Source organism: Diabrotica virgifera, chromosome 5 (assembly GCF_917563875.1).
Source record: "Diabrotica virgifera virgifera chromosome 5, PGI_DIABVI_V3a".
Lineage (NCBI taxonomy): Eukaryota > Metazoa > Arthropoda > Insecta > Coleoptera > Chrysomelidae > Diabrotica > Diabrotica virgifera.
The window spans coordinates 25,981,158-26,009,065 of record NC_065447.1 but is presented as its reverse complement, the minus strand read 5'-3'; the positions used below and the strand labels follow the sequence as shown (position 1 = coordinate 26,009,065).

The window sequence follows — 27,908 nt, the reverse complement described above, 5'->3', positions numbered from 1 at the left end:
TCTCAATCGACGGTATTCAATGGCATTTCATTACTCCATGTGCTCCCCACTTCGGTGGATTATGGGAGTCAAACATTAAATCAGTTAAGCACCACATGAAACGTGTAGTAGGTAATGCAATTTTAACATTTGAAGAATTTACCACGGTTTTATATCAAATAGAGGCTTGTCTCAATTCTAGACCACTCTATCCTCTTTCTAATGACCCAAATGACCCTAACCCTCTTACTCCTGCACACTTGTTAATTGGATCTTCATTGACGAGTATACCACAACAAAACTTAATGGACATTAATGAAAATCGTCTTTCAAGATTCCAAAGGGTGCAACAGATATTACAGCACTTTTGGACAAGATGGTCCAAAGAATATGTATCCCATCTTCAGCAGCGGGTCAAGTGGAAGGAGAATTGCCAACAGCTGATCCAGCCTGGACGCATGGTTCTAGTAAAGGATGATGGACTTCCTCCCTTGAAGTGGCAGTTAGGCAGAATTTTAAAAACTTACACCGGAAGTGACAATATTGTGCGGTCGGTTGTGATAAAGACAAACTCTGGTGAGATTAAACGACCGGTTGTGAAATTATGTGTTCTGCCTAACCAAGATCAATAACTTTTGTTTGAAAACTATAATTAATATGATCTTTGACTTTTTCTTTAAGACTTTTTATTGAAACCCGGTCTTTGGGGTTTCAAGGTGGGGGAGTATATGTTAAGTACATTGACTTTGAAATTTATTAGACTCTGCCAATTATTGTACAAGTGCGTATTACCGAAGATTGCCGAACGAAGTGACCCAAGTTCATTCGCCAGGGTTACTGGGTGACGAAAAAGTACATAACGACGAGAATACACACAAAACCAACGCTTCGATGAACGAACATTTTTACTCCTTACATTCAAGTTATTGTAATTTGTTTTAGATCTGTTGTATTAAAATTTACGTGAAATTCTGAAAATTCTTCACCACACCCACAACTAATAATTCTGTTGCATTTAGTTCTCGAGATATTTCTAATAGGCCAGTTATCTGCCTCACCCTGTATATCTTATACTTGACATACTTTTGTTTGCCACTGCACATGAGTGCGTACATGTTTGTGAGTATGAGGATTGTACACCATGCGCACGTACATGTGGGTATTCATGTGCATGCTTTAACACATGTACTTTGATATTGGCTGTATCATTAAATTTTACTCAAACCAGACTAACTAACTCTGTTTTTTTGTGTTTTGTAGCATTTGATTTTACCTTAACCGGACCTGATGATGCTGTACAAATTGTAAACAGCGAAACCGGTCGTCAGTGGTAAAATAAATTGTTTGTGAGAACGTCTCTCCTTTCTTTACTACACCAAAAAAGGTATGTTGTAATTTGTCTCTAAAGTTAAACGAAACAATTTAAAACTGAAAGAAGAACGAAAGATGACAATTTTCAAGGCTCAAAACCACAAGTAAAAGATATGATTTTTGTAATCATCGAGTACATAAATTCAAGTTCAAACCTTTTTCTATCAGGTCCCGATAAGAATTTTAGCCATGTTTTATTCTAAAACATATTTTTTTAATTGTTAATGAGGAAGGTTTCTTATGGGGAGACGGGCATTAGCAACTTAAAACAATGTTTCAGAATGAAATAAGTCCAAAAGGCTTATCAAGAACTGATAGATTAAGGTTTGAACTTGAATTTAGATACTTCGTAATTTCAAAAATGATATTTTATACTTATGTTTTTGAGCCTTGAAAATCGTCATCTTTCGTTCTTTTTTTCAGATTTAAATTGTTTCTAACTAGAAAACGATCAACTTTAGAGAAAAATTACAAAATTAATACCCCAATAGCGGAGTTCGGGCAAGCAGTGGAGTGGATTATCGCGTTACTTCCATTAAAACTTGAACACAATAAGATACATTTGAAATAAATTAGTAAAAATATCTAAATATTAGTTTATTGCATGTATTATAGTATATTAAAATGCCATATTAGAATGTATTCTACTTTCCCGCACACCGTGCGGGAAAATTTACTTTCACGCACGCCATGCAGGAAAGTGCAACTTTCGGAAACGAAATGCGTGCGGGAAAGGGGCTGTTTTAGCCCGACCGTAGAAAAAATATTGATCACTAATATCTTTCAGCTCTTTTAGGTAAGTCGCTAAAAATACTGCTTCTGCCTCTTTACGTTTTGTTTAAAATGTTTGTAAATATTAGGTCTGGATCCCGCGTATGAAAAAAAAGTTGGTTAATAGCAAGCTGAAAATTTGTTAATAGCTTAAGGGTGTCTAGTCGGACAAACTTTGATATATGGGAACACTGGAACAGGGGAAGTTTTAATTGTGGAACAGGTTAAAAATTTGGAACAGTCAGACCACGAAAACGGCACATGTATTTTGTCCGACAGAACAGACTTAAACTCTCCGAACAGAGATTAAACTCTCATGCAAAAATCAGACTACTATTTATCACCAAATGGGCGTTTTAATGAGTGGAACATGTAGAATATGTCAAATGACAGGAATTATGACAGGTGATAAATAGCAGTTTGATTTTTGCATGAGAGTTTAATCTCTGTTCGGAGAGTTTAAGTCTATTCTGTCGGACAAAATAAATGTGAAGTTTTCGTAGTCTGACCGTTCCACATTTTTAACCTGTTCCACAATTAAAACTGTCCCTGTTACAGTGTTCCCATATATCAAAGTTTATCCGACTAGACACCCTTAAGCTATTAACAAATTTGCATCTTGCTATTAATCAACTTTTTTTTCATACGAGGGATCCAGACCTATATTCCGTTAAGACTAATAAAGAATTGTAATATCCGGTGTCAAGTTCGGAAACAGTATTGTTCCCAAGTAAAGTTCCGTTAACAAAGCTCGATTTCATCCGTCTAGAACAATAACTAATAGTACTTTTATCTATTTAAATATTTTTTTATAAAAAGGCATACCTTTTTCAGTTTTATTTTTTCCGCTGTAGATCACGATGTAGAGACGATCGATGTGTTTCCAGACCCTTTGCAGGGTAAGATTAATTTTATATCTTTTGTTTTTTTTCGCATATTTATTTTTGTATTCTCTCATCTAATTAGATTACGTAAAAATGGCGAATATATTGTCACGGTCCCCGGCCTGCCCTGTCAACACCAGAAGTTTCTGGCGACGAACTGTCTGAGACCCTTTCCGTGGGCGAGACACTTGTTTACAATCGGCGTATCTAGAAGGCCATCGATGAACCTTTTTTTTATTATTGTATTTACCTTTCGATGTTTCTGGAAATCAGTAGACTAAATTGTACATACATAACTACAGTAGGAAAAATGAAAGAATACCCATGAACGGACATATAAAACACGCTGTATTTTCCTGTCACCGTGTCATACAAAAAATTGGCCAGCGCAAGTACATGTAATAATTATTATTACATGTACTTGCGCTGGGCAATTTTCAATAATTATTATTACATGTACTTGCGCTGGGCAATTTTCTTTGTGACAGGGTGACAGGAAAATACAGCGTGTTTTATATGTTCGTTCATGGGCATTTTTCATTTTTCCGACTGTATATAAATAAACATTTTTGGAATTAGAGTTTCAGTTGTGAATTTTAATACGTCGGGGTACTTTGATATGTATCGAGCGCGATATTTTTGAATTTGTAATTATGTATATAAATTACTGGATTTGTTGTAATAAATAAATTAGATATCGTAGTTTGTAAAATAAAAGATATAAATTCATTGTTTTTCATTTGTTTAGTTGTAAGTTATTAAAAATAAATAAAGTCAACTAAAATTAAACATTACTGCCTAAAAACCATAGAAAAGTAGAAAAGACAGTTTTGTAACAATATGACGTTACGTATTGCTTTAAGAGGCAATGTGAAAAGTGTTAATTAACTTCTTATCATTTCCTCTATTAGTGTGTTGTAATAGATATTGTGTAGGCCATATTTAATTAAAACTCATTAGAGAATAGGATAACTAATAGGATAAATACTAAAGGGCACATGTAATCACAAGTTAGCGTAGGAAATCATACGCTAGTTTATAACTATTAAAAGTAGATAATTGTAAGGGTAACATATTGGTTGACAGGTGTGATGAACCCTAGGTGTGTCGTAAGTAAAATGGTTTCACCCTTACCCTCGCTATGTCTGTTGTCAACTGTTTACATCATTAAGAGAGAATTATGATTCTTAGTACCTTACGGACATTTAATGACTTTTAGACTGCGGTAGCATCTTGTCTTGTCAGTATTTGATTTTCTAACAAATTTTGCGTCGGTGTCACATTCACTCCGTGCGTGACTGTCGTGCCATCTACCCTCTCACGTTTAGTCGTAATTAATAGACGTCTTTTACTAACTTTCTTGATATGAAACAGTTTAGACGTGTAATAATACACTCAAAATTAACGCACCACCTTAAAAATGGGACATTTTTGATCTCTCGTATTTCCTAAACCTGTTGTCCGATTTTAGCGATTTTTTTAATATGTTATAGCTTTATTCTTCAAGAATATCGATGTAATAATATTGTTGCTAAACAGATAAGTGTCACTGTATACCGGGTGTAACAATGATAGTGTGTTTTTTCCTCAAAGTTTGGAACACCCTGTGGAATATTCTAGCGCATATAAAATATTGAAATTAAAACTCAACTGTAGCCTTAGGCTTTCTTAATATTTTGCTTTTTGATTCATTCGCTTATGTTGGATAATAAAAAAGTTAGATACTTTAACAACTAGCAACGTTCTTCATCAATACAGGGTGTTTCTAAATAAGAGCAACAAACTTTAAGGGGTAATTCTGCATGAAAAAATAATGGCCGTTTGTTTTATAAACATATGTCCGCAAATGCTTCGTTTCCGTGATACGGAATGTTGAATTTTTTCTTACAAACTGACGATTTATTTATTGCTCTAAAACCGGTTGAGATATGCAAATGAAATTTGGTAGGTTTTAAGACGTAGTTATTGCGCATTTTTTTGCATACAATTAAGAATTTTATATTCACCATTGGCGTGCATACGGGTAATATGACCGGGTAATATGACAAATGGTCATTATTTTTTCATGCAGAATTACCCCTTAAAGTTTGTCGCACTTATTTAGAAATACCCTGTATTGATGAACATCGTTGCAGACATATTGTGGACAGCATTTTTTTATCTTGAGTTGGTTTAGAATGGAAACGTTTGTCCTATGAGCTGTCCAAGGTATGCGCAGCATTCTTCTCCAGTATCACATCTCAAAGGTATCAATTTTTTGGATGATATATAAAAGCAACCGTAAAAAACAAGTAAAAGAACAAACAAAAAATTTTTCATTATGACTAAAATTATAATTTTAAAATTATGCGTTACTTTTGGCGAGCAGTGTATTTGAATTCAAGTTAAATTGACAACGGCTAAATTAAAAATTTTCAAATCAATGTGCAGGAGATGGAAATAGTTTTTCTGTGAGACCATAATTATTCTTTTTGTTACGTTAAGTGTTCTATCTACTTCGACTTTAAAACTTTTTAGGAGACGTAACTGGATTTAGCTTAAGTCGCTCTGGTGTTAAATGAAGTCGACAAATGGGATAAAACGAAGATTGCTAAAAACTTTGTTTCATTATCTCTAGTGGCTTGAAATTTATTGGATTAAAAATCTCGTTACAATAAGTTCAATTCTATTTTTCAATTCAATCCGGGTATTAAAAAATGTCGTCCCGGCCATAATTGATTCGCTGGCAATATTCGTTGGCGTGCAATATTAAAAATAAATTTTTAATGAAAAGAGACGCGATTCGCATTCCATTAATACGATACATCAGTAGCGCTATGTAACCAACCGAAAGAGCACGACTATTTGCAGAAAACTTTTCTTTTTCTTCTAGTCCCGTATACTTCGAGGACGTTGGGGCGACTGTTGATCTGTTTTGTCGTTGATTTGACCGTACGAGTATTCTGTTTGCCTAAATAACTTGGTTCAGCACGAGTCTCGAATATTGAGCAGCAATGTAACATGATGAGCAGCCCTGCTCGGGCGCCATTGTAACGGGTAGTTCTTCTAAGGACGACAGACTCAGTAAAACACAAGTTAAAAATAAAGTAAATATATTAAATATAATTATATACAGTTTAAAACAAATAAAATAAAATATAATTCCGTCTTCTGCAAAGGAAAAACAATATTAAACTTTCTTACAGTTATCCGATCATAATAGCAACATTAAAATAATACGATAAACAGTTTATTTATATACAATAACAATCTCTCTACGTTAAATCAACATAGCCCTATATTCCGATCCGGAGATCATTCCTCGCTACTACCGCACACTGCGATAACGGTCATGGCAAGACTCCACGTCACTACTGTGGCGTCCGCCTAGGCATAGTTCCACCTCAATATACGGTGGATTTTTGCCAAGCCAGCTAATGCTAGTTCAACACGCTAGCAGCAGCTGTTGAGTCATGGTTAGTTCAACACGCTAGCCACGACTGATTTTCTCATTCTCCTAGCTCGCCTTAAATATGCTCTCGATGCCCTCTCCTTCGGTTTCCCCCAGTGGTGCTATGCGCCAACGCTGACACTCCTCCGGTCGTCTCTGGTAAGGCAGCTCATCGCTTGTCGAGGTATCATATCGTTACAGCCTGTTGTTTTTTCAGTTCTTCTTTTACCCTACATACCCACCCTTCTCTTTCAGTCTCCTCTACCGACAAGTGCCCCAAAGTTCCCTTTGCTTTTATACCTATACGGAGTCGGCTTTCCTAATTACATTTCTTCAAAAGTTTCTTGGATGACACCAATATCAATTTCCTTGAGGAACATGTCCTGCCTAACCCAGAACTTCTTTACTCTTCCTCTCCTACTCCTTCCAGCAACTTGCAAGTCAGCAATTATTCCTATTGGGTAAGTGGCGTCTCGACGTTATGACCCATCTTAACCAATGATCCCTCAATGCTCCTTTTTTCATCAATTGACACTTCCCCTAATATACTCATTATTAATTTTATCTATTTTATTATTCCACTCAATTGCTACATACGCAGCTCTAAAACATGGACTCTAAAAAAATGATTGAAGCCTTCGATATGTGGTTATACAGAAGAATTTCTCGTGTAATTTTCTAAGCACATATCTGCTGTCATTTCCATCATTCGCTATCAGGACCCGATCATCTGCGAAGAATAAAGTCTACAAGGTTTCATTTCCTAGGGGAATTCCCATTTCACGGCATGGTTAATAAATTAACCCCAAAATAAGTTCTCAATAGTATATTTAAACCTATTAGGTACTGAAAAAAAAAATATGTATGTTCATAATTTATGCCCGGTTGCACCAACAGATCTTAAGCTTAAGTCGAGAATATCATAAGAATTAATATAATATAATTATAATATATTACAATAAGAATACCATAATATAATAATAGATATAATTGATAATAAGGTAAGAATCTAAAATTATGGTGCAACATAAGTGATACTCAAGGTGGCCCTATCTATAAGTAGAGCTTAGCTAAGCTGGAGCTTAAGATCTGTTGGTGCAACCAGGCATTAAACAACTACATCGGTACTAAAAATCAGTAAAACAATATAGAGTCCAACTTGTTCTCAAAACTAACGCCCCACAAGTTACAAATTATCTGAAAATATCAAATACAAAAAGATTATTTCTTCAAGATCTTTCATTATCTCAGCCAAGAGTAACGAAAATTAATATAGAATTTATTGCCACCCCATCCAAAAAGTCTAATAAAATACTTTATTAGTTCATTCTGATATTATCCCAATAAATTTTCATTACAGAATATGTTGGGGCAGGAGTTCAGTTGTCCGTTAAAACTTTCATTCCAATAAATTATAAGAAAAATCGGAAATAGAGGTCAATTTTTTGTCAAGGCTAAGATTTTCAATAAATTTTAGTACCCAGATTCAACCCCCTATCAAGGATAAAATATTACCCTTAAATCACTTGTTAAATTTTTTACATGCGAAAAATATTATTTTATAATACAGGGTAGGGTGTCCCGAAAAGATTGGTCATAAATTATACCACATATTCTGGGGTTAAAAATATGTTGATTGAACCTAACTTACCTTAGTACAAATGTGCACATAAAAAAAGTTATAGCCCTTTGAAGTTATAAAATGAAAATAAATTTTTTTCAATATTTAGAAAACTGTTAGAGATTTTTTATTGAAAATAGACGTGTTGGCATTTCTATCACAGGAACATGTTAACAAAAAATTATAGTGAAATTTATGCACCCCATAAAAATTTTATGGGGGTTTTGTTTCCTTAAACCCCCCTAAACTTTTGTGTATGTTCGTATTAAATTATTGTTAAAGTATTATTAGTTAAAAACAGTGTTTTTAAACTTTTTTGCCTCTTAGTACTTTCTCGAAAAGCCAGTTTTTATCGAGATATTTTGAATATTTGTCAAATCCACCACCTATTTGCATATGGTTAAGTACGATTATAGAGACATGGTAATAATATGAAAAATCTATAATTTACATTTTTATAATATGAAAATATACTAAGAGGCAAAAAAGTTTTAAAAACACTGTGTTTAACTAATGGTACCAGAATAAAAGTTTAATTGGAACGTACACAAACATTTGGGGGGTTTAAAGGAACGAAACCCCCCATACAATTTTTATGTAAACATATTAAAAAAGAAGCCGCATCTCGATAAAAACTGGTTTATCGAAAAAAGACTAAGAGGCAAAAAAGTTTTAAAAATATTGTGTCTTACTATTGGTACCACAATAATAATTTAATTGGAACGTACACAAAAGTTTGGGAGGGGTTTAAGGGAACAAAACCCCATAAAATTTTTATGGGGTGCACAAATTTCACTATAATTTTTTGTTAAGATGCTCCTGTCATAAGAATGGCACATGCCTATTTTCAATAAAAAATCTCTAATAGTTTTCGCAATATTGGAAAAAATTGATTTTCATTTTGTAACTTTAAAGGGCTATAACTATTTTTGTGTGCACATTTGTACTAAGGTAAGTTAGGTTTAATCAACATATTTTTGACCCCAGAATCTACGGTATAATTTATGACCAATCTTTTCGGGACACCCTGTATATTATACAATATTTTTCGCTGTATCACTCGATAATTTCCACTCTTAATTTAAGTAATTACTTTTAGGTCAACTCTGAATAATAATTCCTAGTTCCCAGTTTTATTCCTAGCCACGCTCAGACATTCTTAGACATTGAAAAACGAAATTCTCCCTCTCTCTGGTTTTGATCCTCGAATGGAACAGACGCTCTGTTCTATCCGAGATACGAAAAAAATGATAGACTACCAAATTGTAGATTTTTTAATAGCTAAAATTTCCTTATGCATAGATTTTCATTACAGTGAACAGTTAACGAGATATAGCTGTTTAAAACATCTACGAGCAAACATCCCCTTATTCGAGCCCTTTAAACCTACCTCAATTAAAAATTAAGGAATCTTACGGAATTTAATTTACACAGTCTTATTACTCTTCAAAAATCCTACAAAACTATTATTGAAAAAACTTTTTATCGCCAAAAATGAAGAAGCTATGTTTATAAAACTAATTTTTTTTTCGAAAAATTCGAAAAGTCCCCTTATAGAGCATTTTCAATGTACCTATATATATAGGGTGTCCCGAAAAGATTGGTCAAAAATTATACCACAGATTCTGGGGTCAAAAATAGGTTGATTGAACCTCACTTACCTATATACAATAGTGCACACGAAAAAAGTTACAGCCCTTTGAAGTTACAAAATGAAAATCGATTTTTTTTCATATATCGAAAACTCCTAGAGGTTTTTTATTGACAATGGACATGAGGAATTTTTATCGCAGCAACAATTTAAAAAAAATTATAGTGAAATTTGTGCACCCCATAAAAATTTTATGCGGGTTTTGTTTCCTTAAACCCCCCCAAACTTTTATGTACGTTCCAATTAAATTATTGTTGTGGCACCATTAGTTAAACACAATATTTTTAAAAGTTTCTTGCCTCTTAGTACTTTTTTGATAAGCCAGTATTTATCGAGATATTTTGAATATTTGTCGTATCCACCACATATTTGTATATGGTTAAGAGTAAACAGTAGTGATCAACAGGTAGCAAAAACGCGTTCCAAGATTGCGGCTGTAATTTTGAATATTTTTTCGAGATATTTGGCACACGTATTCGTAATATAATAAAGAATGGCGGTACAGAGCCCAATTTGAAAAATATATTAATATGTGGAAATTACTCTGTAATTAAATACAATATTAAAAAAACGAGCCTGTACCGCCATTAAGAAGAACAAAAAAATACACTTTCTTCAAATAAACTTTTTTATCCGATGCCTAGATTTTCTGTCATTTTGGAACTACTAAAATTTTTTATTTCATTAGTAGTTCCAAAATGACACAAAATCTAGGCATCGGATAAAAAAGTTTATTTGAAGAAAGTGTATTTTTTTGTTCTTCTTAATGGCGGTACAGGCTCGTTTTTTTAATATTGTATTTAATTACAGAGTAATTTCCACATATTAATATATTTTTCAAATTGGGCTCTGTACCGCCATTCTTTATTATATTACGAATACGTGTGCCAAATATCTCGAAAAAATATTCACAATTACAGCCGCAATCTTGGAACGTGTTTTCGCTACCTGTTGATCGCTACTGTTTCCTCTTAAGTATGATTTTAGACACCTGTTAATAATCTGAAAATTTATTTATAACTTAAATTTTTTGGTATATTTTGAAAAAGAAGCCATATCTCGATAAAAGTTGACTTATCAAAAAAAGACTAAGAGGCAAAAAAGTTTTAAAAACACTGTGTTTAACTAATGGTACCACAATAATAGCTTAATTAGAACGTACACAAACATTTGGGGGGTTTAAAGGAACAAAACCCCTATAACTTTTTTATGTAAATATAGTAAAAAAGAAGCCGCATCTCGATAAAAACTGGCTTATTGAAAAAATATTAAGAGGCAAAATAGTTTTAAAAACGTTGTGTTCAATTAATGGTACCACAATAATGAATTAATTGGAACGTACACAAAAGTTTGGGGGGGTTTAAGGGAACAAAATCCCCATAAATTTTTTATGGGGTGGACAAATTTCACTATAATTTTGTTTTAAGGTGGTCCTGCCATAAGAATGATACATGCCCGTTTTCAATAAAAAATCTCTGAGAGTTTTCGATATATTGAAAAAAATCGATTTTCATTTTGTAACTTCGGAGGGCTGTAACTTTTTTTATGAGCACATTTGTACTAAGGTAAGTTAGGTTCAACCGAACTATTTTTGACCCCAGAATGTGTGGTATAATTTATGACCATTCTTTTCGGGACACCCTGTATATATACCACAGAGCCGGTTCGTATACTGGATGACTAAAAAACTATCTGTATGTGTATTTTTATATATTTGTAAATTCGTATTTTTGTGTAAATAAATGTTTTTGTAATTCTTTAATTCTACTTTTTTTCTGTATAGATCTATTAAATTGTCTACTTATAAAAATTGCAATGTTATTAAGGGTGGTTTTTAAGGGTTGAAATATTATGATATTATATCCTAAAGCATAAAACAATCATTATTTAACCAGTCAAAACCAAATTTTACCTATATTAAAGTTTACAATGTTTTTATATAATTTTTGACAATAAGGGTAATTTATACCCCTAAAATAATCAACGCCCTTGAGCATGATATAGAATATGAAGTACAGGGTAAGATGATCCTAACCCCAAATTTTTATGTAAATTGATGCCATCCTAAATTATTCTTTTAGGATAAGTAAACTTTTCATATATAGCTCCAACAAGGGTGGTTTTAAGGGTTGATATATTGTGATATTATATCTTAAAGCACAAAACAATCATTATGTAACTAATAAGAAGCAAATGTTGACAATATTAAACTTTAAAATGTCATTTTATAATTTTTTACAATTAGGGGTGGTTTTCACCCTTAAAAAACCAAAAGCGTACAACGGCTCAATATAGAAAATGAACTAGAGAGTGAAATGAGCCTAATCCCAAATTTTTGTACAAATCGATGCTGGACGAAAAAATTGCGAGGTTTTGCCATTTTTCCAGCTTCATTTCCTCGATTAATAGTAAATATTTCCTGTAAATTTGAATCGCCAACAATATATGGAAGAGTCGATTCCCGCTAAAGGGGAGGCCATTGTAGAAAGGTACAAACCTTTTTTTTTAAGTTGTCAATAAATAACATACATATTTGTGTAATAAATTATTCCTTTCAAACTATGCTTTCTATGTATATTTTACACGCTATTCACAAAAATACACCTTCTTTTGATGATGACAGTCAGTTTGACAGTCGCGAACTAAGTAGTATACAGTCGTCTGCAGTGGATGATACCAGTCGCTCAGTCGCATGATCGCACATCACGGACGAGCTTCGCTGGTGGCGCTCCTGGCGGATTACTAATTCAACTTTCACTGGTAATTTTTAAATTTATTATTTAATTGTTATCGCTTAATATTTACAACGCAAAAAATTAATTAAATTGTAATCGATTTTTTTAAGATTTTGCTAATCATTTTGACGTTCTATTGATAAAATATGAATTTCTTACTTCAGATACTTTCACAATTATCGTGTAGATGGCGCTAAGATTAATTTATAATTACATATTACGGAACATTAAAAAACTTAAATTCAGTATTTAAAACGTAAGTATATTTAAGGTAAAAATATATACCACAGCTTTGACCAACTACTATTTTTTATAATTAATGTTTTTACTTTTAATTTTAAATTAATCACTTTGACATTTATGTCAAATTACCGGTAAAGGTTTACAGACTTGCCACTACTGGCGCTCGCGAATTTGTAAATATCCCCTCTACGTACAAGCTCACAGCGTATACGCGCTACCTACGAGTCGCGCGACTACGCTTCCAATGGACGACCGGCCTTAATCTCTCTGGGATACTGTTCCTCGTATAGTATCTCGTTCAAAAGCAACTAAACGGAGAGCTAGAGCCGAAAAATCATCGTCATAAGTAATATGGAGTTTTTCCTGTGAAATGTGTCCATTGTATATTGACAATTATGACCCCTTTCAGGCTGAAACCTCAGTGGATACAGGAAGTAGCAATAAGGGATGAAAGGGGAAAGTTAGTGCAGTCATTAAAGGTTTTCACCTCCTATTTTGTTAAACCTCCATCGATTTGCATGAAAATTGGTGACTAGTTAGAGCATACCTCAAGAAACAAAACTGATTTGGTGCCACTTGCACTTTTACCCTGGTGGTGAATACAACCCGTTCCCGCGGGTGAAAACTATTTTATTAAAAATAACCCCACAAATCGATAGAGGGACAAATTTTAAGTAAAAATTGTTATATCATGTTATAAAATAAATCAATACTTTTTGAGTTATTAGAGATCAAAGATTTGTCTATTTAAGTTAGTCCAGAAAGCCACTGCGCATCCACTAGGAAAAATATTCTAATTCGGATTTTTTGCACAATCTTACTCAAAAAGGACTCCTTTTAACAAATTTCCATGTTGCCAGGACCAAAAGGTGGTCAAAAATTGTTTTTTTTTGTTTTTTTCCTAAAATTATTTTTATTGCATGGAAAAAAGTTTTTTTAGGTTTTTTGGATCATTCCAAACAGAAAAGGTCTTTAGTGACTTTTTTCTAAAAATGATAGTTTTTGACATATAAGCGATTAAAAATTGAAAAATTGCGAAATCGGCCATTTTTAACCCTCAAAGACTATGTGAAAAACTGAAAATTTGAATGTTGCCAAGGTAGGTAGATAGTCTTTAAACATCGATTGATGAAATCCCGAAGAGTTTTTTGCAATACAATATTCAGAACTCCTTTGTTTTTAATTGCGAATCAAGCGTGCGCGACACTATTTTCCACCGACAGTATGGTGCAAATGAAAGGAATAAATTCGTTATTTCGAAAATCGGCGACTTTAAGGAAAAATCCCGAAACAGGTCGATTTTTATTTTTAAGTTATGATATTGTGGCATATATGGTATACTAGTGACGTCATCCGTCTGGGCGTGATTACGTAATCGATGATTTTTTTTTAATGATAATAGAGGTCGTGTGGTAGCTCGTTTGAAAGGTTCTTCAATTCTCCATCAAGTAATGTAAACATTTACATAATTTTTTATACAGGATGTCCTTCTACTTCTTTTTTTGTCAAATAATTTAATTTAATAAAAATTTTTTGGACACCCTGTATAAATAATTATGTAAATGTTTATATTACTGAATAGAGAATTAAAGATCCTTTCAAATGAGCTAGCACACGACCCCTATTCTCATTTAAAAAAATCATCGATTACGTCATCACGTCCAGAAGGACGTCACTAGTATACCATATATGCCACAATATCATATTTTAAAATTAAAAATCGACCTGTTTCGGGATGTTTCCTTAAAGTCGCCGGTTTACGAAATAACGAATTTATTCCTTTCATTTGCACCATACTGTCGGTGGAAAATAGTGTCGTGCACGCTTGATTAGCAATTAAAAAACAAATGAGTTTTAAATATTGTATTGCAAAAAACTCTTCGGGATTTCATCAATCGATGTTTAAAGAATATCTACCTACTTTGGCAACATTCAAATTTTCAGCTTTTCACATAGTTTTTGAGGGTTAAAAATGGCCGATTTCGCAATTTTTCAATTTTTAATCGGTTATATGTCGAAAACTATCATTTTTAGAGAAAAGTCACTAAAGACCTTTTCTCTTTGGAATGATCCAAAAAACCTAAAAAAACTTTTTTCCGTGCAAAAAAAAATAATTTTAGGAAAAAAACAAAAAAAAAACGTTTAAAAAATTTTTGACCACTTTTTGGTCCTGGCAACATGCAAATTTGTTAAAAGGAGTCCTTTTTGAGTAAGATTGTGCAAAGAATCCGAATTAGAATATTTTTCCTAGCGGATGCGCAGTGGCTTTCTGGACTAAGAGCATATGCGTGAAGTTATGAATTTTTTTTTCATTATAAACTGAAAATGTCCAGAAACTGGGGGTGTCCAATAATGGGTACATTTGACATATTGGAATACACTTTTGCTAAATTTAAAATATCGAAATAATATAAAAATAATATTTTAGTAACATACAATTAATTAATATGTTCTTTTTATCATCCGTAATTTCACGCATGTGCTCTTAAACAGACAAATCTTTGATCTTTAATAACTCAAAAAGTATTGATTTATTTTAATAACATGATATAACAAATTTTACTTATAATTTATCCCTCTATCGATTTGTGGGGTTATTTTTAATAAAATCGTTTTCACCCCCGAGAAGGGGTGGTATCCACCCCCAGGGTAAAAGTGCAAGTTGGCACCAAATCGTTTTTATTTCCTGAGATATGTTCTAACTAGTCACCAATTTTCATGCAAATCGATGGAGGTTTAACAAAATAGGAGGTGAAAACCTTTAAAGACTACACTAACTTTTCCCTTTCATCCCTTATTGCTACTTCCTGTATCCACTGAGGTGTCAGCCTGAAAGGGGTCATAATTGTCAATATACAATGGACACGTTTCACATAAAAAACTCCATATTACTTATGACGAGGATTTTTCGGCTCTAGCTCTTAGACTAAATGGACGTGCTTTCTCAGTGTTTATCAGTGATAACAACTACTCAAAAAGAAAAAACAGTGTAGTGAAAAAATACCGCTAATACGTTATTGACAAAGATCGCTAGTCCGGTAAAAGCAATTAAACGTTGTATGAGAAACAACCGCGTATGAATACAGCGTGTGAATCCTGAATATGTGACAATTATCGATGCGCGAGTGAAACAATGATATATGTAAGATTTTTAGACACTTAATTTTGATGTCTATATACATAATTACCTCTCCCAATTATTTTGAACCACACCCTACAATACAGTCCACAACTCTGAAATAATTTTAATAATTTCGCATATGTTCACGCCTTAATTGTCCATCACTTTTACATAAGCAAAGTGCCGGGGTTCTTTGTACTAAAAATGTAACTTAATAAACACTGGCAAATACATCGTATTTATAATGAAGGTGCCCCCTTACGTATACCTCGCCGCTGTAACGGTAAAATATTGACGCAAAGGTGCAGCCGACGTTCCTTTAATTTTCGACGAAGCTTTTCCAAACTGAATTACGGATATTATAAAGTTTTAACAAGAAGGAAATCGAGTTTTCGTCGACGCTTTAATACGGATAACTTGTTGGCTTCGAGCTCGTGCGCCTATTAAGAAATGTGCTTGAACTTGTGCTACTATATCTAATGGTTGTGTTTTTCTGGTGCAGCTGCTACGTTACTTAGAGGAAGGCTAAAACGGAACAGATACTCCAGTCAACGAGAGCAAAAATAGGATATTACCTCCGATTTCTATCCTAACGCATCGATTTTGATGAAATTTTGGGAAACCGCTGGGAGGGTTGATACTGAGGAGATATGGCATGTCGATAGTGCTTCTCGTGGTGGCATAATTTGTACGCCGTCCCCCAAGGGCGATAAATTCAGTTCTTTTTTTTTTCACTATATTTTCTTACTTTAGTAATGAAATCCACCTCTTCTTTTCAACCAGATCCTTTGAAAACACAAAGAATCTACATATCCCTCTTTCACTATAGTATTTACAATCCAGGGCAAAGCACGTTACCATCTTTATTATACAAAATACAATTGGTCATAACAGTTCCTAACCTTTGCTTGGTGAATATCACTCAAAATCTATATTTCATAAAAATTGAAGACCGAATTATGATAGTATTATCTTAAAAAATACTATACTTTAGCAGAAAAAGCAGCAGAGAAAGCAAACCTTCAACTTTATAGTAATTAAAAAGACTTGAGATTGGGCAAATCCTGGCCTTTCAATATTTGTTTACAAAGTGATAATAACAATATGACAGTCGTGATGTCATACTTCGGCTGTCAGCCTTAAAATACGTTTATATTTTTCTATTTAAGCTATATTTATGTATTATATCAGGTATTTTCTACCATAGAGAGTATTCATAGCAAATTTGTAATAATGTATTAATACATTAGCACAAAATTAGTAATAAAATTTTAAATAATCTCTTGTTTTTGTAAATCACACATAAATCATACACATAAGATCGTCCCCCACGTCGACAGAGTGTACCACGTGACCTATAATCATAGTTAACGCTCCCAGCGGATAGGCTTTACTTATCTCCTCATTCAAAACCTAGCCTATTCCGATATACGCTTATTATTTTTAAGGGTGAAAACTACTTCTTATTGCCAAAATTGGATAAAACTAGTTGCAATTTGATGACAACCAAGAGCGTTTGATGACATTTTTAAGACATTATTGTTGTTTGGCTAAATAATTTAAATCTTACGAACAGCATTATTCCATCCAGAAACAATTGGATTGGGGGATTTATCGCTAACCAAATTTGAATTTGGTAATAAACTCTCTTAATGTGCTTGTCCAAAGCGTCTAATGTAGTTATCCAAGCGTTGACAATTTTACAGCAGTGCTTTTCATCAGCAGTTGCGAAAAGTGAGTAGTCGGTATACCGAGATCCCATTCACACCTGCTCCAAAATTTCAAAAGTTGTTTGGTTTGTTTACAATTACTCTGTTTATTTTGAAGTTACTGTATCCATTCAAAAACCATTTTAAAGAAATTTTGAAGAACTATAAAACCGCATTGATCACATCAATTCAAAATCTTTGATTCTTAAAAGGTAAAGGTTTAAGTGACGCAAGGAAGGTGATACTCGCGCAATGAACCTAACTTAAAGTAGTGAGATCTCTGACAGTTTTATGCTACAGTAATGAAAAAAATTAAATTGTAATGTTTGGTACAAAAACACCTGTAAGTCCAAAATTAACCTTTATTGGTCTATATACTAAACACAACTGATTGGTTATTTTACCTGTAAATTAACTAAAACATAATGTGATAATGAGCAACACATGAGCGTCGTGAGTGGGGTTTATAATTACAAGGCAAATACATTACAAACATTTTTTCAAAAAAAACCCTACATTTTTCTACTCATACTGAATCTTTTTTCTTATCTCGTATCATATTTGAGTGACACGGAGATTTTTAAGAAAATTTAAATATGCGCTCCATAATTTGATTTTATTTGTTCAAAAACCATGTCAAAAACCATTCCAACTTCTTGAGCATAGAAATATCATTAAATTAAAAGATATTGTAGAAGGAAAACGATTTATTTAAATTCTGGTGGATGCGGGATTAAATATACTGGTCGTTTTGTCTTAAAATATATGAGTGATCAATATTTTTTGCACCCTATCTCGCTTAGTTTGAATGCAATCGAAATTTAATAGTGCTCAATTTAAAGGTCTTTTCAAGCACTACAAAAAGTAGTTTCAGCATTATATCCGTAATATCGATAATTTGTCTGTTATTTAAGTTGGATTCACCGAATCCAGAAATTACAAAAAAAGTCTCGTTTCACCTACTATACCCGAAAAGTACTATAGTCCCGAAAAGATTGGTCATAAATTATACCACAGATTCTGGAGTCAAAAATAGGTTGATTAAACCTCACTTACCTATATACAATAGTGCACACAAAAAAAGTTACAGCCCTTTGAAGTTACAAAATAAAAATCGATTTTTTTTCATATATCGAAAACTCTTAAAGATTTTTTATTGAAAATAGACATGTGGCATTTTTGTGGCAGCTTCATCTTAAAAAAAATGAAAGTGAAATTTGTGCACCCTATAAAAATTTTATGGGGGTTTTGTTCCCTTAAACCCCCCCAAACTTTTGTGTACGTTCCAATTAAATTATTATTGTGGCACCTTTAGTTAAACACAATGTTTTTAAAACTTTTTACCTCTTATTACTTTTTCCATAAGCCAGCTTTTATCTAGATATTTTGAGTATTTGTCGAATCCACCACATATTTGTATATGGTTAAGTACGATTATAGACACCTGTTAATAAACTAAAAATTTATTTATAATTTACATTTTTAGGCATATTTTGAAAAAGAAGCCACATCTCGATAAAAGGTGACCTATTAAAAAAAGACTAAGAGGCAAAAAAGTTTTAAAAACACTGTGTTTAACTAATGGTACAACAATAATAGTTTCATTGGAATGTACACAAACATTTGGGAGGTTTAAAGGAACAAAACCCCCATAAAATTGTATTAGTTTTCGATATATTGAAAAAAATCGATTTTTATTTTGTAACTTCAAAGGGCTGTAACTTTTTTTATGAGCACATTTGTACTAAGGTAAGTTAGGTTTAATCGAACTGTTTTTGACCCCAGAATGTGTGGTATAATTTATGACCAATCTTTTCGGGACACCCTGTATTAATTTCGCTTTGTATTGCAACTTGAAGATTTCTGAAAGTACGAGTACGAGTATAAAGTATGAGTATGAGTATAACTTTGTTTTTATAAGCTCGTTAGATGCACAGTTTTTAAGTTATTCGCAAAAGGTGATGTGTTTTAATGAAATTGGCAAATTTTTAATCACGAATAACTTGAAGAGTATTGAATTTTCAAAAAAAAATTATAAAACATGTTTTGCTTACAATAAGATCCTCTAACGACAAATAATCTCACTGACTGCACTATATCTAATGGTTGTGTTTTTCTGCTGCTACCTTACTTAGAGGAAGGCTAGAACGATGTAGAGGAGAAGCTAAAATTTTAGCTGTATAAGCATTTATTTTAAAGAGGGAAATTTTAAAGGAGATTACCCCGAAACGTTCTAGGGATTAGAGGCGGTTCCGAATAAAAGCCTAATTTGTTTAATATGGATGTAGGACAGCTGGTACGTGGGTGAATAAATGATGTGTTACAGTCGGATTATAGCGACATTTGTTGTTTTACAAAGGTATAAATTATAAGACTATAAGAATAAAAACATAAACACGTAGGACAAAGATTTTAAGATTAAAAATTGTTTTTGCACTCCGTACTGTCATTTTAGTTCTATATACCCCAGGCTGTGGGTGAAAAAACGTGATATAATTCAGGAACTTTTGAAACCTATCAGGTGTTGTAAAGGACGATGCCAGGAATAATTTCTACTAAAATGTGACCAAAAATATTGTGAGCTTTTTTTTAATGGCGATTTTCATTTATTAAATTTGCAATTTTTAAAGATACGGCCATTTTGGACCTTTCGCAGGCTGTGTTGCAATAACCAATAAACGAAATTAAACTTACCATAGCTCAAATTGTAGGTTTTTTAATTTACTACAACTTTCTTTTAAAAAGATTTTCCCTAGAATCAATATCCTAAGCTGCAAAATTAAAAATCTTTAAAAATTGCAAATTTAACAAATGAAAATCGCAATAACAAAAAAACATCACAATATTTTTGGTCACATTTTAGTAGAAGTTATTCCTGGCATCGTCCTTTACAACACCTGATATATCCTGAAATCGACCTATTTTTCACCCACAGCCTGGGGTAATAGATAGATAGAAAGTTTACTGACTACTTTTACAAATTATGTGTGTTTGAAATCCGGATAAAAAACATAATATACAGGGTGTCCCATAATTAATTGGACATTAGCTAATGGGTGATAGAAGACATGAAAATATTAAGATTTAACCAATATCACTTAAATAAAATATGGTTCCATACTGAGTTACAGGGTGTTTATTTCATGTAAAAATTTAAAAGCTATTTTTGCTGACTATTTTAAAACTATTCGACATATCCTTTTCATACTTGGCAGAAAGTGTAGCTATTATACTCCCTATGAAATTATGATTATTAAACGTTTCTGGCTACTACCAGTGGCGTACGACAGGGGACAGCGAATGGTTGACCCTTCCCAAAGTCAAATAGTTTTCGAGATATTTGAAGTTAAACATGTAACGGCACAGTTATTTTAACTAATGTATTGTGCCGCTTAACTTTTAATTTCAAATATTTCGAAAAGTACAGTGGAACCCCGATAGGGCCCCCAATAACCCGGAAGTCCGGCTAATCCGGACCGATTTTCATTAGACAAAACAAACATTTTTTCACTTTTACTGAGTTTTTTACCAAGAAATAAACAATACTGTATAAAACTGTACGTAATTTAGATGTACTGTGCATATGTATTTCATGTTTCTGCAATTATAATGTGTATTTGTTTATTATTTATATGTATTTTACCAATTTTTACCATATTCTCCTGCTAACTCGGATTTTCGATAACCCGGATCGGCCGCGGTCCCGATTATTCCGACTTATCGAGGTTCCACTGTAATGAATTTATCGTTAAGAATGAATAATATACTCTTCAGTCTTAATGATAAAATCATTAGTTTTCGAGATATTTGAAGTTTAAAATTGAGCGGCACAATACATTAATCAAAATATCTGTGCCGTTACATGTTTCACTTCAAATATCTCGAAAACTAATGACTTTATCGTTACGAGTAAAGAGTACGTTATTTGCATAAAGAGTATGGGAGAATCGAAAAATTGCTTTAAAATGGCAATTCCGCCAGTGGCGTAGAAGTTGTGTCTCCTTGTAGTACTCCTCGCTGTATACACAATTTATCTGTTTCTTGTTCAGACAGTATTACGCTAGCCGTTGCATTTTGGTAGCAAATTTAACATCTTTATTAAATTTTCGAATGGCCAAAACAGGCTATCAACTATGTTCCATGGAATACAAGAAGGAGATGAAGACCAGCACTGGAATGGAGAGAAGGAATCAGAGGAATAATGAGAGAGAGCCATAAATGAGGAAGAATGGACCAACCTAAAAAGGTGGACATCGAAATGCGGGATGCCGCAGAGGCTGTAGGACCCCCGTAGATATTGTTATGCTCTGTATTTTCTCTCTGTTAAGAGATTGATCAGCATATTCTTATTTTGATTAATTAATTAATTATTTTAATTACTAATTATGAAAAACAAAACCAAAATTAAATAAAACTATCCAATAAAATTGTTTGTGGCTTCTAGTATCTTTATTTGCTTACTTCTTCCAGGACAAAACAGGGAAAATAAATATACTCAATGTCATATAAATTTTATAAATAAATTTTTTTCTGCGAGCGTGCAAAATGTCTACTTTCGCACACGTGTTTTAGTTTAGAAAGTTTTACTTTTCCGCACGCGTTTAATATTTTAATATAGCCTTAAAATAATTATAATACATGCAATAAACTAATATTTAGCAAGGACAGAGAGTAAGTAATCGTAACCACACTTTTCAATTTTTTAACATTCAAAATTTCACCCTTTTTCAATTTTACTAAGTGAGATTACTTACTTTTAGGTTCACTTATGATGGACTAATAAGTCCGAAAACGTTTTGAACGTAATCCGTTTGGATTTTAAAAAAAATTTTAGAATTTTTATTAAATATACCAACTACACTAGGGAGTTTTACTTCATGTTAATTTTATTTAATATTTAGATATTATTTACTATTTTATTTCAAATGTATCTTATTGTGTTCCTGTTTTCATGAAATTATATATATATATATATATATATATATATAATCTTTAGACCTTCTACCCTCTCGGGTGTAGGTATTAACGTGTGCTCTGTTAACAGTGCACAAATCTCTTCCATTGTTTCCTGTCCTGTGCCATCGCCTTTGCTTCGTTCCATGATATTCCTTTTTTGTCCAGAATCCTTGCCATCACTTCGTTCCATGTCTCTCTCGGTCTTCCTCTACTTCTTTTTCCCTGCATCTTCGTTTCCCATATCTTTTTAACTGGTACTTCTTTCTGTAGTCGTTGTAGATGCCCCCACCAACGTAATTGTCTTTTTTCAACATACTCCATCATTGTCTCGATTTTCAGTTCTTCTCTTATGTAGTTATTTCTTACCCTATCCCTTCTAGTGACTCCTTGAACTCTGCGTAGATACCTCATTTCTGCTGCCTGTATCTTACTTTTCTGTTGTCTATTTAGTACCCAGGATTCACATCCGTATGTAAGTACTGGTCTGTATATAGCCTTAAATACCTTGATTTTCGTATGTTTCGATACTTCTTTCTTGTTAATAATTGTTTTTCCTATTGCGTGGTACAGTCTATTCACTTTATCAATTCTTTTGTTGATCTCAGCTCCCTGTCTACCTGTTTCTTCAATGGTTACTCCCAAGTACTCGAATGATTGTACCTGTCTAATCTCTGTATCATCTACCTGGACATGCACATCCTCTCTTTCTTTAGCTATTACCATTACCTTCGATTTCTCTTTGTTCATAGTCATACCATACTTTTTTAAAACTGTGTTCCATGTTTTTACGCTTCTTTGTAGCTCGTCTTCAGTAGCTGCTAAAATTACTACATCGTCGGCAAATGTACAATCTGCTATCTCCGTGCTTTTCAGATTTCTATACCCTATGTGTAATGGTCTGACTTTTGTTTTTGTTTCTTTTATTATTTCGTCCATAAAAGTAATAAATAGTAACGGGCTCAAGCTTCCCCCTTGTCTTACACCTTCAGTTGTTCTGAACTGGTCAGATATCATATTTTTACTTATCACACGGTTTCTAGTGTCTCTGTATATTGATTTAGTTACTTGTATAAGCTTCTCTGGTATGTTTCTGTTCTTCAGACTTTTCCATACTTTTGATCTAGGTACTTTGTCGAATGCTTTTTCCATATCAAGGAAACTGAGGTACGTTTTTTTCTTCCTAGATAATCTTTTATTTATTATATCGTTTAACGTAAAAATGTGATCTTGTGTACATCTACCAGGTCTAAAACCACTTTGCGATTCTTCTAAAGTTGGTTCTATTATTTTTCTCAGTCTACTCTCTACTATTAGCTCATAAACTTTCATCACTGTACTTACAGAGTTATTCCTCTATAGTTATTGCAATTCTTGTTGTCACCCTTTTTATGTATAGGTACAATCAGACCAATCTCCCAGTCTGTAGGTATTTGTTCGTCTCTCCAAATCATTTGAAATAGTTCTAATAACTTTTGTAGTCCCATATCACCCATGTTTTTGATCATTTCCGCCGTAATTTGATCATGACCTGGTGCCTTTCCATTTTTTAGCTTCCTAATCGCGTCAGTTAGTTCATCCATTGTAATGTTTGGTATAAATTCAACTTCTTATTCGCCAGTTCTTTCTTCATCTTCTTCACTTGTGCTGTGTGGTTCGTGTTGTAGTAGTTTCTGGAAATATTCTTTCCATCTTTCCATAATGCTCACTTCATCAGTCAGTAGATCTCCGTTCTGATCTTTTAGTGATGTTACTTCTTTATGTTTATTACCTCTTATTCCTTTTATGACCTTATAAAATAATTTCTGATTGCTTCTGCTATCGTGTTCTAATTTGTCTCCAAAATCTTTCCAGGACTTTTGTTTTGCTGCTACTACTATATTTTTAACTCTTTCCGCTGCTCTCTATATTGTTTATAATTTTCTTCTGTTCGTTTACCTAGATATTTTCTCCACATCTCCTTTTTCTTGCGGGTGTGTCTTCTGATTTCCTCTGTCCACCATGCTGTTAGTTTCTGTTTACTGTTGCTTTTGTGTATTCCACAAACTCTCTCTGCTGTTTTTATAATTGTGTCTTTGAATGTTTGCCACATTTGTTCCACTTGTAGGTTTTCCCAATTTTTCTCTCCTAATTCTTCGTTCAAAACATTTACATACTTGTTCTTTAATGAAATTAACGCGACAAATCGATGAAATAAAATTATTTTGACATAATATTCGAAAGTCAAATCGGTAGACAATAACAGTCGTTTTGAATCATTGTCATGGAAACCAAGATCAACGCCATGCTAACTAATTATATTGATTATTTCATTCATAGGAGATTCTGACCAATAGAAAGCTACAGAAATCTGAATTAAATCGATATTTTTTGATATCTCCCGTCGTTAAGTATATTACGTCAGATGCCCTTCGTTGCTACGAAAAAATATATTCAGTGACATTAATGACAATTAATGTTTTAAAAATTATAAAAGTGATGAGTTTCAATCGTCAAATATTTATAAAAACTGTGTGTTTAATGGTACTTACATAAATAAATTACAATAAAATTTTGGTTTTGAACAGTTTTATTCATAAAATAATCGCAACAAATTGCACTCGACCTCTGAAATTAATATAGAATTTTGGCTCTCGTGACACTTTGACATAATTTCACTCGCCTTCGGCTCGTGAAATTAAAACTGTCAAAGTGTCACTCGGGAAAAATTCAATAATTTCAGAGCTCTTGTGCAATTACTACTGAAAGTTTGCTTTTGACAACCTTGTCAAAGAATTAATTTGTGTATGTATTTTCGGGTCTAGGACGTTTCATCGCCGCCGTTTCGATGCCGCCAGTTCTATGCCGATGCCGGCCGATTCATCGCCAGTCAATTAATCGCTATCTGATATATTTCCGAATTTTCGACAGTTACAATTATTATTTATTTTTAGTATTAATTAGGAATTCTAGGAAATGCGAGATATGACGGCGATGAAATGGACTGGCGATGAACCGGCGGCATCGAAACGGCGGCGATGAACCGGCGGCGATGAAACGTTCCATTCCGGTATTTTCATATTAATTAAATTAATTGATTAAGATTTGGTCATTTTTTAAAGACTCGTAGAAAAAATATTGTTCCTAACTCTTGAAGAAAGTCTCTTTTCCGCACTCGACTGCTTGCCGAACTCCCGCTTCGCCTCGTTCGGCAAACTGCAGTCGCGTGCGGAAAAGTATGACTTTCTGCACTTGTTAGGAAAATAACTATATTTATCCAATATACCATAAATAAATTCTGCTATCTCCTTTTTTTACAAAATTTTTATTTAAATAATTCGTTAGACTGTTCTTACTATTATATAAAAAAACAAAATTTACTTTTCACCTTTTGAATAGATTACTTATTTTTTCTTTGAATTTATGAATGACTAAATTATGCTATAGAACTGTTCAATAAAAAAAAAACAAATATGGTATCTGATATAAAACAACTCTCTCCGTTTCACAAATAATCTGACTAACCTTTTTTTCTCTTCTTTACTTCTTCTCATGGATTGTGTAGTCCTCGATCCTCCCACACGTGCTTCTAGGATGCTGCGAACGATCCTTCTCGTCCAAACTGCTTCACAAACAAACAACAGCACTCGCTCGAAATCTCTCCTCAGTTTTCTCTCTGCTCGATATCTTGTGCAAATTGATACCAACCGGCTACTCCTTCCAGACAGAAACAAGAATCTCTTCGGACACAAGGAGATTTAACTTCTCAACTCGATCAACGATTTCGTTTCAACACGATTCTGCTTACACGGCCGCCAACTTCGCCACTTTACACAGACTTCTTACTTTTCAAAAACTTTACTGCTCTCTCCAGATGTTCATTACACAGTGGACTTTTTTTTCTTCTCAAAACCAGACTCAAACATTATATTCTCCCTATAACCGTCTCTCTCGCCAATCACAAAACATCCTCTCTACATTACATCCACTTTCATTTCTTAAGAACAAATTAATTTTGTATACAACTTTTCCATTTTGTCAAATTCCAGGAGATACCAAAATTACTTTTGTGTTTCTACATGCTATAAAAAAACCGGTATTCTAAAACTCAACAATTGTGTTTACCGTCTATCCTTCTAAGAAGCATTTATAAACGTCCTATTGTTCACTTCAAAGCGAATACATGTACTTTCTAATCCGACCGTATTATTTGTATAAGTCCGTTCATAGAATCATTAATACTGAACGATTTTCACTTTCAACGAAACACTGCTTATGACTAACTAATACTATTTACAATTTTTGGCCATATACAGGGCGATGAAAATCTATGATCTCGTGGTCTTTGACATAAATTAATTTTCTAAATTTTTCCCATAAAAATTATATAAAAATATAGTATGTACCAAACTATATACCAAATTGTAAAGTATTATAATGTAACAGTATGTATCTCATTGTTTGTGTATGTCCTCTCCCTATAACTCTCAGTGGTTGATGCGGGTATATTTGCATAAATAAAAAAATATAATATGTTTGAAATCATAAACAGTCGTCAAATTATCATACAATTACAAAACTATTTCACCGATATTGTACTCGAATGTCGTTATATCATATATGCTGGTAAACTAATACGTGCTTGCAATATTCGACATATGCGAGTATGTACATACATACATATACACACAGAATCTATCAGCACACCGGATACGAAACTCGAAACTATCCTCCTAGCGTTAAATCTATTATTAATTGCTTTGATCTATTACTTTGTTAGTAATATTAATACAGGCAAATAGCGTTCATGCTATTCACATAGTATTCGACATTACATCAGACCATCAATTATGATCATCATAACAATAACAGTTTAGGACGAAATGATAAGCGACCGCATTATTCAGGTTGCCCTACTGAACCCCGAGAGTGTGGTTATTACCCTACAGTTTTAGTCACGTCTGAAATTATTGTATATTGTAGCTGCTAAATTAAAAACAATATTTTTCTTACTCGTGAAAGATTAGTAACTTCTTTTGCTTATACAGGGTGAGTCATGAGGAACTGTACATACATACTCCTACCTCGTATGCAGGCCTCTATGGGGAATAACAAGTGACCATTAAAAAGTGTTTGCTCCCATTGTTTAATAATATATAGGGCGAGTTGTTAATTTACGGTTTTATATAGTCATTTTAATAGCCACCAAAATTTTTACATCTATATGTATAAAATGCTCTTTTTACAGTGTTTGTTGCCATACTCCTCCGAAACTGTTTTACCGATATTTATGAAATTTGGCAGGTATATTCGACCGGACTGGGAGTAGGTTGTTATCTTTATTTCATACCCGTACCCCATAAGGGGATTACCCATGACGCCATAACTCTCACAATAATAACGTGAAAAATACGAAATTAAGTAGGTAGATTCCTTGCTGAATTCTGAACAGAACCGTACT

At 33.1% G+C, this 27,908-nt stretch overlaps 1 protein-coding gene across 1 annotated transcript in view; it reads left to right on the top strand.

Annotated features, from left to right (window-relative positions):
* LOC126884940 (uncharacterized) overlaps positions 1 to 27,908 on the top strand; it is a 67,818-nt gene that overhangs the window by 4,594 nt on the left and 35,316 nt on the right. The gene's annotated exons all lie outside the window — the stretch shown is intronic.